This window comes from Anopheles nili, chromosome 2, assembly GCF_943737925.1.
Source record: "Anopheles nili chromosome 2, idAnoNiliSN_F5_01, whole genome shotgun sequence".
Taxonomy (NCBI): domain Eukaryota; kingdom Metazoa; phylum Arthropoda; class Insecta; order Diptera; family Culicidae; genus Anopheles; species Anopheles nili.
In genome coordinates this window covers 60984151-60995534 of record NC_071291.1, presented here as the reverse complement: position 1 = coordinate 60995534, position 11384 = coordinate 60984151, and positions in this window count along the sequence as shown.

Sequence of the window (11384 nt, the reverse complement as noted above, 5' to 3'; positions counted from 1 at the left end):
CGAAAGCACTCCACAATTCGTCGTCTGCGTTAATTTGCTTCCACTCACACTCACACTCACACACACTATCACACCCAACTCCCACGGTGGGCGTTCTCGAGAAAGCTAAACCGATTTATTTCACCACTCCGTTGCGGGTTGCCGTTGTGGAAAGCGTGTCTCACGTTTATCCTGTCCGTAGTACCGCGCTTTCGCTCTGGTTGGGAAACACAAATTAACGACCCACCCCGGGTTCGCTTCTGCCGGAATCTGCGATCGGGCGAAGATAATTAGAAAAAGTGTTAATCAACTTAAATCTTCCTCAGCATGCTGGTCCTGACCCTGAGACACCATTTGGCCACGCTCGGTACTCGGTTCTTGTGCCATCGTTTTGGTGGCGCAGCGCATTTCTTCGAACGACGAGGAAATTGTGATTATCTAGACACTTTTCCCTGTTTTCTTTCCCGTATTTATGTGTGTGTGTACCCGTGTTCGTGTGTGCACCTGAATCGAAATATCGGCACTCGAGTGAACGGATCTTGACAATCGATTCGTCGTTCCCACCACCGGAATGACTATTATTTTACCGTCGTATTTTTGCTACCAATCGAGTGAGAAGGTTTTTGCTCCCCATTTTCTCTCTCTCTTTCTTTTATTGACGTGCAATTACCGAAACGTTTACCGGGATCGTTTGGCCTGCGACATCCAATGTTAGCTGGAGCGATTTGTCCGGATGTCCGAATGAGGTGGACTAATTTTCGATTTAAATTCAAAGGTTTTCAACGGAATAGAGAGTTTCAGGAGTTATCTTCATAAAGGTTTCCGAGAAGCTCGTTGGGTTTAACGTACGTTTATAATTAATTTCAGCGGTAGGTTATGAAAATTGTTAGAATATTCCATTTTTACATTTCCAGGTTTAGGTGCTTTAAAAAAACGAAAGCACCCTCAGAGTGAATATTTACATCGAACTAAAATGAAAATATCATCCAAAAGCTCAACTCAGGTTTGCTCTCTTCTCAACAGAGTGACTTTTACCATCTCTGAAACCATCGCCAGTTTCACCCTGGCATTGGGTATTACCCAACCGTAATAAGCCATTCAAGCCAGAAAGCACTTGCTGGAAGTCCGATGGCGATTTTATTACGTCCCCGGGCATCGTTGGATGGAGCACCACAACCACTCAAAGCCGCCCCGGAAAATTGACCAACAATCGGGGGGTGAAAATCGGGATTTCACTTCCACATCGCACACAGTTCGCGCTCAATTAGGCTCCCGCTGGGGCTGAGCGACGGCCACGGTGACCGTGATTTATGTTCACCGATGATGTGTTGAGGACGTTGGCCAGCACCAAAGTGGCCGTTGGCATTGAGCGGCAGCTCGTTCCCACACCATCGATACCTAACGATCGTACTGAATGCCCCCAAAGTCAGCCGCTCGTTCATAATGTATAACCCTCCCAGGTACTGCTGCTGTATGATTTCACGCAGCACGTGCAGCCGTGAAAAATCGAACGTAAACAGTTGATGGCCGTAAATCATGAAAAATTACCATTATCCGTGATCGCGTGCTCCGGCATCACTTTACGAGCGCGATGCGCCACGGTGTTTCGTTCCATTCTTTCTCACTCTCTCACTCTCGCATTCTGCCGTTTTATCACACGGCGGGCGTAAAGTGGCGTTCAAATTTCCTCACGGACAAATCTCGGTAACGGTGGCGCAAAAAAAAAAAGCTACAGAATCAAGCAGCAAAACAAAATTGGTTGTTTCTTTTTCTTGCTGTTGTTATTGTTATGGTGTACATTTTTCCCCCACTGAAGAACGCAAAAGAGAATTGTCTGGAAGCACCGGGCTCCGTTCGCTGATGCACCAGCGATGGTAGCGTTTCCGTGCGCGCTTTTCCGCTGAGTTGGCGCTATTTTTCAATAGATAGCTTTCACAGAATGATTTATTCAAAGTGTAAGTTTTGCTTCTGGAAAAGAGTTTCGCGCCAGTATCGATTACACCGACGCCTCTTTGCTCATGTTTTTTTTTCTTTCTACTATTCTACAGCACCTTCTTCTTGTCTCACGCTCATAGAAAGCAAAAAAAAAGGCTGACTTAAATCGACACTTTACCGCGTGGAAAATGTGGCTCCCGGCTCCGCGCGATACTGATAACCCTTGCGCACGGGCGGGTATTTAGGATTCTTTTATGAAGTTTTTGTTTCCTCTTCCATTCTACACCCCGCGTTACCATTGTGCAGTGTTTCAATAATTGATGTGCTTGTTGAAAGTTTTTCCGGTTGTTTCTTTTCGGTCCGCTGCGGATCGGTTCGAGGAGGCCGAAAGAGGGCAAACGGTTCAGAGAGACCGGTTTAATAATATGCTTGAGCGGGCGTTTTTTACGCTGTTTTAATTGATTCGTGGAACTAAGTTACGGTTAGGCTTTTTCCTACTCTTTTTTCTTTAAAAAAAAACAACCTTATTTTGTTGATTTCTGTTCAGCTTTTGGTTGTAAATTTTCACCATTGCTAATAGAAACGAGTGTATATTGAAACAACCCCAAGCATCTATAAGCGACCTTTCCCACCCAGTTCGGAAGAAATATAAACCACAATTAAGTCAAACCATAAATACAATCAGCGCAGGTAAAGCTTACGAGCTGAATGGCGTCAAATTTTCGGTGACATTAACCCACCGCGCCGCCCTTATTATTCTCAATTAGTGGCTGTCCAAAATAATTATAACCATATAAAATCGCCTACGCCGTAAAAAAGGGGCTCGCTCTTTTCACTCCATGTCCACCTGATGGCGAAAGCTTTCAAAACGCCATCAGCAAAAAATATTTAAGCTTATTAGTTAGCACGCCAGATCCCGCGGCCCAGATGACGCACGTCAATTAACCCCGGCGATAGATTCGGGCGCTTTTTCCCGATAGCCTACCTTTCCGGTGCCGGTGTTATTATTATTCTTGGCGTTTTTTTTTGTTTGATTTTGTTTTCTGCAAGCATCCTTTATCCTTTCGCACGGTTTCCTGCCCGATTACGCCACGTCGCTCCCGGGGCTTTCGGCGCACGGTGCGAGTAATTATTTTGATACGATCGAGAAGCTTACGCTCGGAAAAACACCAAAACAACAAAACAAAGCGAACCAGATTCACGCCCGACCCGAACTCCAAAGGTGGGCCCTTTTTTTTGCGTGGCTCGTACTCGCGCAAGTATTCAATTACCGGAGGGGTTTCGATATAAAAAAAAACACAGTGCCCTTGTTTTTCGTTCGGTGCGGTTGTGCTTTTCCCCGTTCTTTGATACTTCGGCCCAATTGCATCGGATGCGAACGGATGGAACGGATTAGTCCGCCGAATGCCTGCGCTACTTCAAACAACCGTCAAGGGCGATGAAGCCACGGGCATTAAATGTATTTATTTTCATTATTTTTAACATCAGCACCAAAAAGTTTGTTTGTTTGTTTGCCTTCTTTGGTAAGGTTGCCGTGCAGTAGCCCCAAGTCAACCACGGTTTGTACTGCGTTCGGCGTCGGGGTTGTTTGAAAAGGTAAACACTACGAGTACGCCGTTTCAGTGCCGATAAGCTGCTAATGCAATGTTGGTATTTTTGTTCGCTCAACGAAAACATTTTCGAAAAACCACCAGTTGGACAAACACTTGCTCCTATTGCAATTTGTTTGTGCTACTGTGAACAGCTAGAGTAGACTGTTTCGAGAGAAAATTAAATAAAATGAAGTATCTATAAAAGTCCTAATATATTCAGAGCATACGGAAAGCTTTATGGTAGATGAATTTCAAGTTCAAAAAAATTATGCACTTTCCATGATATGTTACCAGCAATGTTTTCAGTAAGTCAATACTTTTTTTTTATAACCATTTAACCTTTAAAAACAAAGCTTCCCCCTATGGTAAGCTTTGCTTCAACATTATCGGCAACTCGCACCTGTGAGCACGTAATGCAATACCTCAAAAAAAAAAAGCAAAACAAATGCTTTTGTACACCGAAGCTGACGTAAGTTAATTGCTATTGCTCGCAACTACACACCGCTTGATGGATGGCACATGCACATGCACCGGGCTTATCGGTGCGCCATCACCATCCCAGTAAAGCTCGTCTAAAAAAAACGTGCCACTACACCCGAGGTTTTCCTGGCGGCGGAAAATCGTCGAACTGCGCGCGAGTGAATGAAAGATTTATTTGATAAATCAATTTTTGCGCCATCACACGATCGGGACCGGTTTCGTGATGAAGCACGATTATAACCCACGCTCGGTGATCAAGCGACTCGGAGTGATAACGTCCCTAGCTTTGTTGCGGTTAAAACGAGCCACGAACGAACTGAAGCTGATGACTGTGACATGCATATTGATTTAACTACTCGCGTTTGGTTAGCTGCGTGTTTGAAGCTTTCACAAAGGGAGTCAGGCATGCACTAACTACCAGAAAAGCCCATCAATCGGTATGCTTAGGGGTTCTCAATTTCGAAACGCAAATTGCTACAGTACGGGTTTACTTGCAGAACCCCCCTCAAAACCGCACACAATTGCTCATAGCCAAGGTCACACGGATCCCCGGTAGGGCATATATTTCAACACGGATTAAGTCTCTGTTTCACCGACCGCAACCCACGGCGGCAACGTTTGAAGGACTCATCGTTCCCGAGGCTCGGTGCAGCTGGTGACGAATAAATTATGTCTAATAAATTATAAAACGTGGATAATGCTCATAAATTTCAATCTCCCAAGCAAAACATCCCCCCCCTCGGGGGACGGCTTTTCTATCCTGTTCTCGCCCCTCCCAAGGGGTCATGTTTGCCTCCCCGACCATTAGTCGACCGACGTCTTCATTCTTTTCCACAGACAATACACACCGAACGGAAAAATGAAAAAAAGAAGATAGTCATTCCCCCTCACACACACACACACACACACACAGCACCGGCAGCAATGGAGAAATGGAGGCCAAAGGTTTGGCCTTAAATTTCTCATTATTTGTCATTCGGTTTGCTGGCAGGGATTCGACCCGTCGCTTGAGGCCCCTTCATCAGGCTCGTCTTTGGCGACCTTTTATCGCCGGCGGCACCCACAGAAGCACACTAATTTATTATTCAATTTGCTTTCATTATTCATAATCTCGTTCCCGCGCCTTAAAAGCTTTCGTGATCCGGCCGATTTAAAGCCCTGCCGGAAGAAGCTGTTCTCGGTTTGGGGGGGTGGGATTATTGTCACCACTCGGCTGGGTACCGGTTTCAGGAGGCACATTTGTTGCGGCTGCGGCTCACCTTCACAATCATTATTTCCATTTAGGCGCGTGGTGTGTAGGTTTTGAAGGACCTACTCGGTGCAATAAAATCGCACCCAGCCGCACACGGCCGATGGTCGAATATCACAAAACCACACGATCCGGCAATCGCGGCTCGGCGGTAGCCTTATTAAAGCTCACGCAGTATATGCTTTTCGCGTGCTGTTCTTAATTATTTTCCTTGTCAAAGCAGACAGCACCGGTACACGGCTCACTAATGACGGTGGATCACATGTCACGAGCGGGAGCGATTCCATCCATCCGACCGCTCGAGCCCAGTCCAAAGGACTCTGACGTGCACACTTCGCAGCTTATTAGCGAGCGCATTTGACAGATGAATGGGCACCATCTCCGCGGGCAAGATTATCGGAAGCACGAGGCAACGATCCGGGAATAGAAGAAAAAATAACCGCACCAAAGCGAGCTTCCACACCGACATGACCGCTGGTTCTACATCTCGACAGTGCTCTGATTGAATTGTAGCTCTTGAGCTCGTGTGTCTCGTGGCATGCCATCTGCAGCACAAGCCTCGAAAAAGTATGGCGCGTGTGTGTGTGTGTGTACCGTGTTATTGGTGCGTGTGCCCTTCAGGGTGCACAAACGCACGCCGGGAATAAGATCTTGTTCTGACAGCGTTCGCCCGCCGGGAAGAAAAAAAAAGGAACTCCACCGTCGTTCGGTTGTTACGTTGTGTGGTTTTTATTTCACTCGATCCCATTGGTGGATGCTGAAATGATACCCGGCGATGGATGGCAGGATTTAGAACAAAGCGTTTGAGGGAATCCATCACCGACCGAAGCGGTTGCAGAACGCGAACGGCGACGATCGTTGGGATACGGATGATATCGGAATCATAAAACCCTTGCGCGTGGCTTTCAGCAAACCCGCGGAAGTATTTCTTACTGTCAGCTAAATTTAGGTCCGTCGAAATCGAGTTTTAAATCAAATTTCCCGCCGCCGAAGCGAGGCGGCCTTGTTTATTGTGCTTCGGGCTGCAATCTGCTAATGAGATCGAGAGCCTTTTTCGCTGCTCGACCGACTTTCTGCCAAACGAATCGGGTGTTACGAAACGAACGATTGATAAATCAACGAGATTGTTTTATTCAAAGGGTTTGAAAGAAAAATACCTTTAAACAGGACACGCACCAATTCCTGTTCAACCGAAACATCCGTAAATTGATAAGCGTTATCGGTTTGGAAAATTTAAATTTAATCCCAGCGAAGCGAACCGCATCGAGGCATTGATTACGGTAGCGTATTTTCACAGCAGTTACATAAATCACCACGTGAGGGGGAATTTAATGTGATTCTTTTTTTTTCACAGTTTTCCCCACAGTTCACCCCCAGCCTTGGGGCTGTTGGTGCATTTCTAATGCACTACCGCATACCGAAAATAAAAGAAAACCCCACCCATCAAGGCCAACAACCGCAACGCATCGATCAACCGAACTCGTGGGAAGGTGTTGTAAGCCAATTTGCTAACGGGTTTTATTCTCCCACTACACGCCAAAAAAAAAGAAAAAGAAAATAAAACCCACCCCAAAACGATGATGTTGCCCCCTAGAAACCCCACTTGGCACTCAAACCACCCACCAAACGGTGTTCATTATTATATTCCGTACCATTTTAAGCGGCGCACGTTACGGCCGGCTATGGGCCGGAAACGGTGATCGTATCCGTAACCCGCCTAAGGTCACGGATGTGTTTTGTGGAAAGGTGGAAACTCACCCACCCACCCCCTTTCGGGACCGCATCCTGTGGCTAGCGGTAGCGGTTTGGGCGCCGATTTCGGTGGCCGGCAACCTTCGTTACACGGGTATGCTAATAAATCTTCGAGTCAAGGCTTTTTTTCTTTTGCTCACTCTCACGCTTTCTCTCGCAATCTCTTTCTATTCCACCCCACTTCCGGCCTGTCGGACGCGTGCTCGCACGGGACACCGGCGGTTAGGGAAAACCAACGAGATTTTCTTTTCTTTTTTCTTTCGCCCACCCCGCGCTGCGATGTCTTTCGACGTTCCCGTTTCCTGCCGGACATTATCTCTTTGGCTCCATCTTTCCTTCCACGTTGCACGTTCGTTTGGTCCCAGTTTTCCCCGCAAGGGCGTGCTTTTATTATTTCGTACGCCCAATTCCCCCCCACACGCCCAACGATATTCGGTTAGGTTTTGGGGCGGGCGGTCCGTAAAAGGGACTGAAGGAAAGGCAAATTTTTCGACCATTACACGCGCCGATGTTTCGTTATCGTCTGCTGGCATGTAAGACTGGTGGTGCATGGGAGTATAATTAGTACCGGGTGGCGAACCTTCACCCGAACACCCTCCGAAGGGTTGTCCTTCGAGGTTTCCCTCGGGCAAAGCCCATGCCAATTGCATGACGGGCCGCCAGCGTGTTACGCGCGCGCGCGCGCGATACAGGACGAGCCATTGGCCCGGTTGGGTGGGTGTGCTCGAGGTTTTTCCTTATTCTTCTTTCACCCTTAATTTTCGGGAGCCTCTTTCCGACTCCGTCCGTCGGCGTTGCGGTCGATTTCTTTTTGACTCCTTGTTCACCGAGCCCGTAATTGACTTTTATTGCCACCGTTGGGATGCGAAGTGATACGGCGGGCGCTGGCAGGGTGTTAGATTAGATAACAAGGACAAAATGGGTGGCTGGTGGTCGCGTCGTTGCCGCAGTGCCGAAATAGAATACTGCACTTTCATTACGTGTGCGTTGGTATGCGATGGTAACGATTCCACTGGAACGACTGGCTAATGGTAATGAAGGAATTGTTCGACTATCATCCACCTGTTCCACGGTGTTTCTTCACTCTGGTCCGGGCATAGAAATAAAGCTAATTGTGGTATTTAGTACAATTTTCCCACCAAAAAAAAAAAGGTGCATAATTTTACGCACGAAGCTGAGTGAAAAGAGAGCTTTTTGCTCTTTCAATTGAGCTTTCAGGACGATTTCACTGGCATCATTTCATCGCAGGATTAATACAGCTTACTGAAATGCAAACCAAGTGATCTGCTTATTGTATGTGTACCACCATTTAAGGCAATTGAAAAAAAAGAGATAACTGTCACAGCCTCACCATAATCATGCCTGGTGGCGAGTCTCGTTCCTTTTCCGGCACACCAACTATTAATAAAAAAAAAACCGCTGTAAATCCGTTTGAACGGGGCGGCTAAAAATAACATTATCCTTCCACGATCTGGTCGTTTGGCCAGTTTCTCCTTCACCGATTCCTTCGCCCTGTAATCTCGATCCCGAGACATCAAATTTAAAAGCATTTTTAGCGTATCTTCCACCCACCAACCGATGCCACGGTCACCCGTCCGGGGGCCGTTTTTCCAATTACCCGGTTACCCGCCCACGGTTCCGGCCCGGCACAGACGACGGAAGGGCCAACTTTCAATGTACATCCCGCTGAGGTCGAATGTCAATCACGATCGCTCACCGATTGGGGTCTAAGAAATTTAATTAAAAATATCGATTATTTCGGCAAGGCGCCGTGCGCCATTTGCATACAGCCGGTCGTCGGCACCGGGTCCTTACGAACGGGGACAGCCGAATTTTGTCACCGGCGTATCTTTGAAGAGCTGTTGGGTCCCCTTGCGGGAAGGATTGTTAAGGCAGTTTCGTCTCCCGTTACATCTTTTTTTTTTCACTACAACACCATCGACTATCGGGTGGTAAAGTGAATGCGACAGCACACACAGGCCAAGGTTTAGTGCTTGAATCGAGAGCAGTGTCAACGGGGACGCGCTTTATCTATCGCCGACGCGTCCTGTGTTTTGACCCAGAATCTCTTGGAAGCCGAACCCGAGTACTGCGGTAGTAAAAAGCCTTTCAATTAAAATGCTTGCCAAACTCCCACCATTAGCTAGCCGTAAGTTTGTTATGTCGAAATGAGAGCATATTTTAACGTAGAAAATGCAATTACAACTTTTTACCCTACGAATAAACCCCTTCTCGTCGCACGAGAAGAGGTGAGCGCAGAGCTACCTGCAATAACAAACTGTGTGTTTTTTTTTGTTTTGGGAGGGAAATTGCTTTTCGCGAATCCCGATTCATTTCAAGCTTGCCATCACTATCTACCGGAGAAAATGATCCTGCAAGCCGTCCTTGAGCGTCGAGCTGCAGTCTACACCGCGAGTACGATGCAAAATTATGTCATAAATTCGATTAAAAACTTGTTTACCGTTTAGCCTCACTTATCTCGTGCTGGCGCCACGGATCCTTGAGGCATCCTGGGGCATCCGCGCGTTTGGAGAAGCCCGTTTCTTCAGTACGCGCCCCGGAAAAGGAGCTGGCAAGGATAATGAAGCAGGGTGCTGCTTAAACATCGAGTGGATTTCTACCACTCCGTTAAGTGATAAACGCGTTTAACTTGCGCATTAGCCGCCTGCCAATGCAATGCATGGTCGGAATACCACAGGACACCGTAGGACACGCTCCGTACGCCCGTAAACACCAACCAATCCGAGTGCGGGTTCGATACATCACCTCGTTGGCTTGTTTTTTGTTGCTTTTTCCGGTTCACGCCTTCCCAATCTCGCCACCGCTACGGTTCGAAGTGAAAATGTAATCAATTTCACTCCTTTCCCCTCCAAAAAAAACCACTACCAAATCCACTCGCACCACTACTGGCGGGGACGATCTTACGCTCGCCACCATCGTCGTCGCCACCAGCGCCAGGACAATCAGCAAATTGCGCTTCCGCTTAATTGCAGTAATTTATCGATGTTCGTGCCCACCCCCACCCACAAAGCTCTTCTCGCGGTCTCGGGAAGAAAGCTCGAGCAGCGCTTTTCTTTCGTAGCGGTGCTAATTAATGCCATTACCTTGTATCGTCGCTTTCGAACGCTCAACGTGGCGGTTGGTTCTAGGAACAGGTTGTCTCGTGCGCAAAAGGAGTGTTATGTGTCTTGCAGAAAAATAAATCTCTTCATCGATTAAGGGTGCAATTTAGAAAGGCACAGAAAAGGGTAAAAAAAACGGAAGCTACCCCCGTTTGACTTATGCACCACTTTCGGGAGCTCGGTTCAGCTGGGACGCAATTATATACTCATTCAAAAAGGAACACCCTCGCACTAGCACCCCAAAAGGCGCGTGTTTCCGTTCAATTTGACCATCAACTATAACAGCAGTCCTCGGCTCGGTGGCTTATTTAAGCGGGCAGCAGTCCACCGGCGGAAAATGAAAGGTCTCAACCCCGAAGGGCCTGGCCCATTGCGTGCCGAACGTAAATTCGGTTTTGACATTCCGAAAACGGCACGAAGGGAAGAAGAAGCACGAAAAACCAGCACACACAAAAAAAGGTTCGCCAATTTCTGGCCCCGCAGCACGAAACACGAAACTAATTGGGCTGACAGTTTGCATTTGTGCCCGAATATGCTCGCGGTGTTCTCGTCCAATTTACCCAAAAAAAAAAACCCCACCCGGTTGCCCCGGAGGAGGAGCGATGTTTATGAAAATAGAAAATAATCGTGGCTCATTAGGCGCCGGTCGTAGCTGGAGGCAGAATTAGGGGTACGAAATATGCTAACGCTTGGTGTGACGTGTCACGTGACCGTTGTTTGGAATTAATTCAATTGAAACGGGGGCGAACGTAGAGACGGCTCATAAGGCTTGGAGCTCGTAGAAGAATAACGGACTGTCCGTGCAATTGGGTCGGAATTGGCCTTAAGAATGGCCTCCAGTTGGAGCTTCAAGCACCATAAAAAAACACACACACTGACACAGCTTAGCTTCAAATAGTGATGTCTAGAAGACGGGGGAAAAAAAAACAAATTAAAGTTAAAGTTCCCACCCACGTTCATCATCCCGGACGGTCGCTCCTCCGTGTGGTAATTCGTCGCATCGAAAGCAAACAATCAAAACGCCATCTCCGGTAAGACCGACCGAGCGTTGTGCTGCAACGATTACCGACCGTTCCCGGGCTGCAGTTCTATAAATAGCCTGCAGTTTCAAATTAAACTTCAAGTAGCCCGGCGTTGAAAGCGACCCGGCCTGGAACTGCACCAGCACCGGGCAGCGCATCCAGCACGCCAGGACCTTCCGTGCCGGTCACGAACGGCAGACAGCAGCATAATAGCGTTGCAGTGGTGTGTGGGATAGCTACAGGAAAAAAAAAA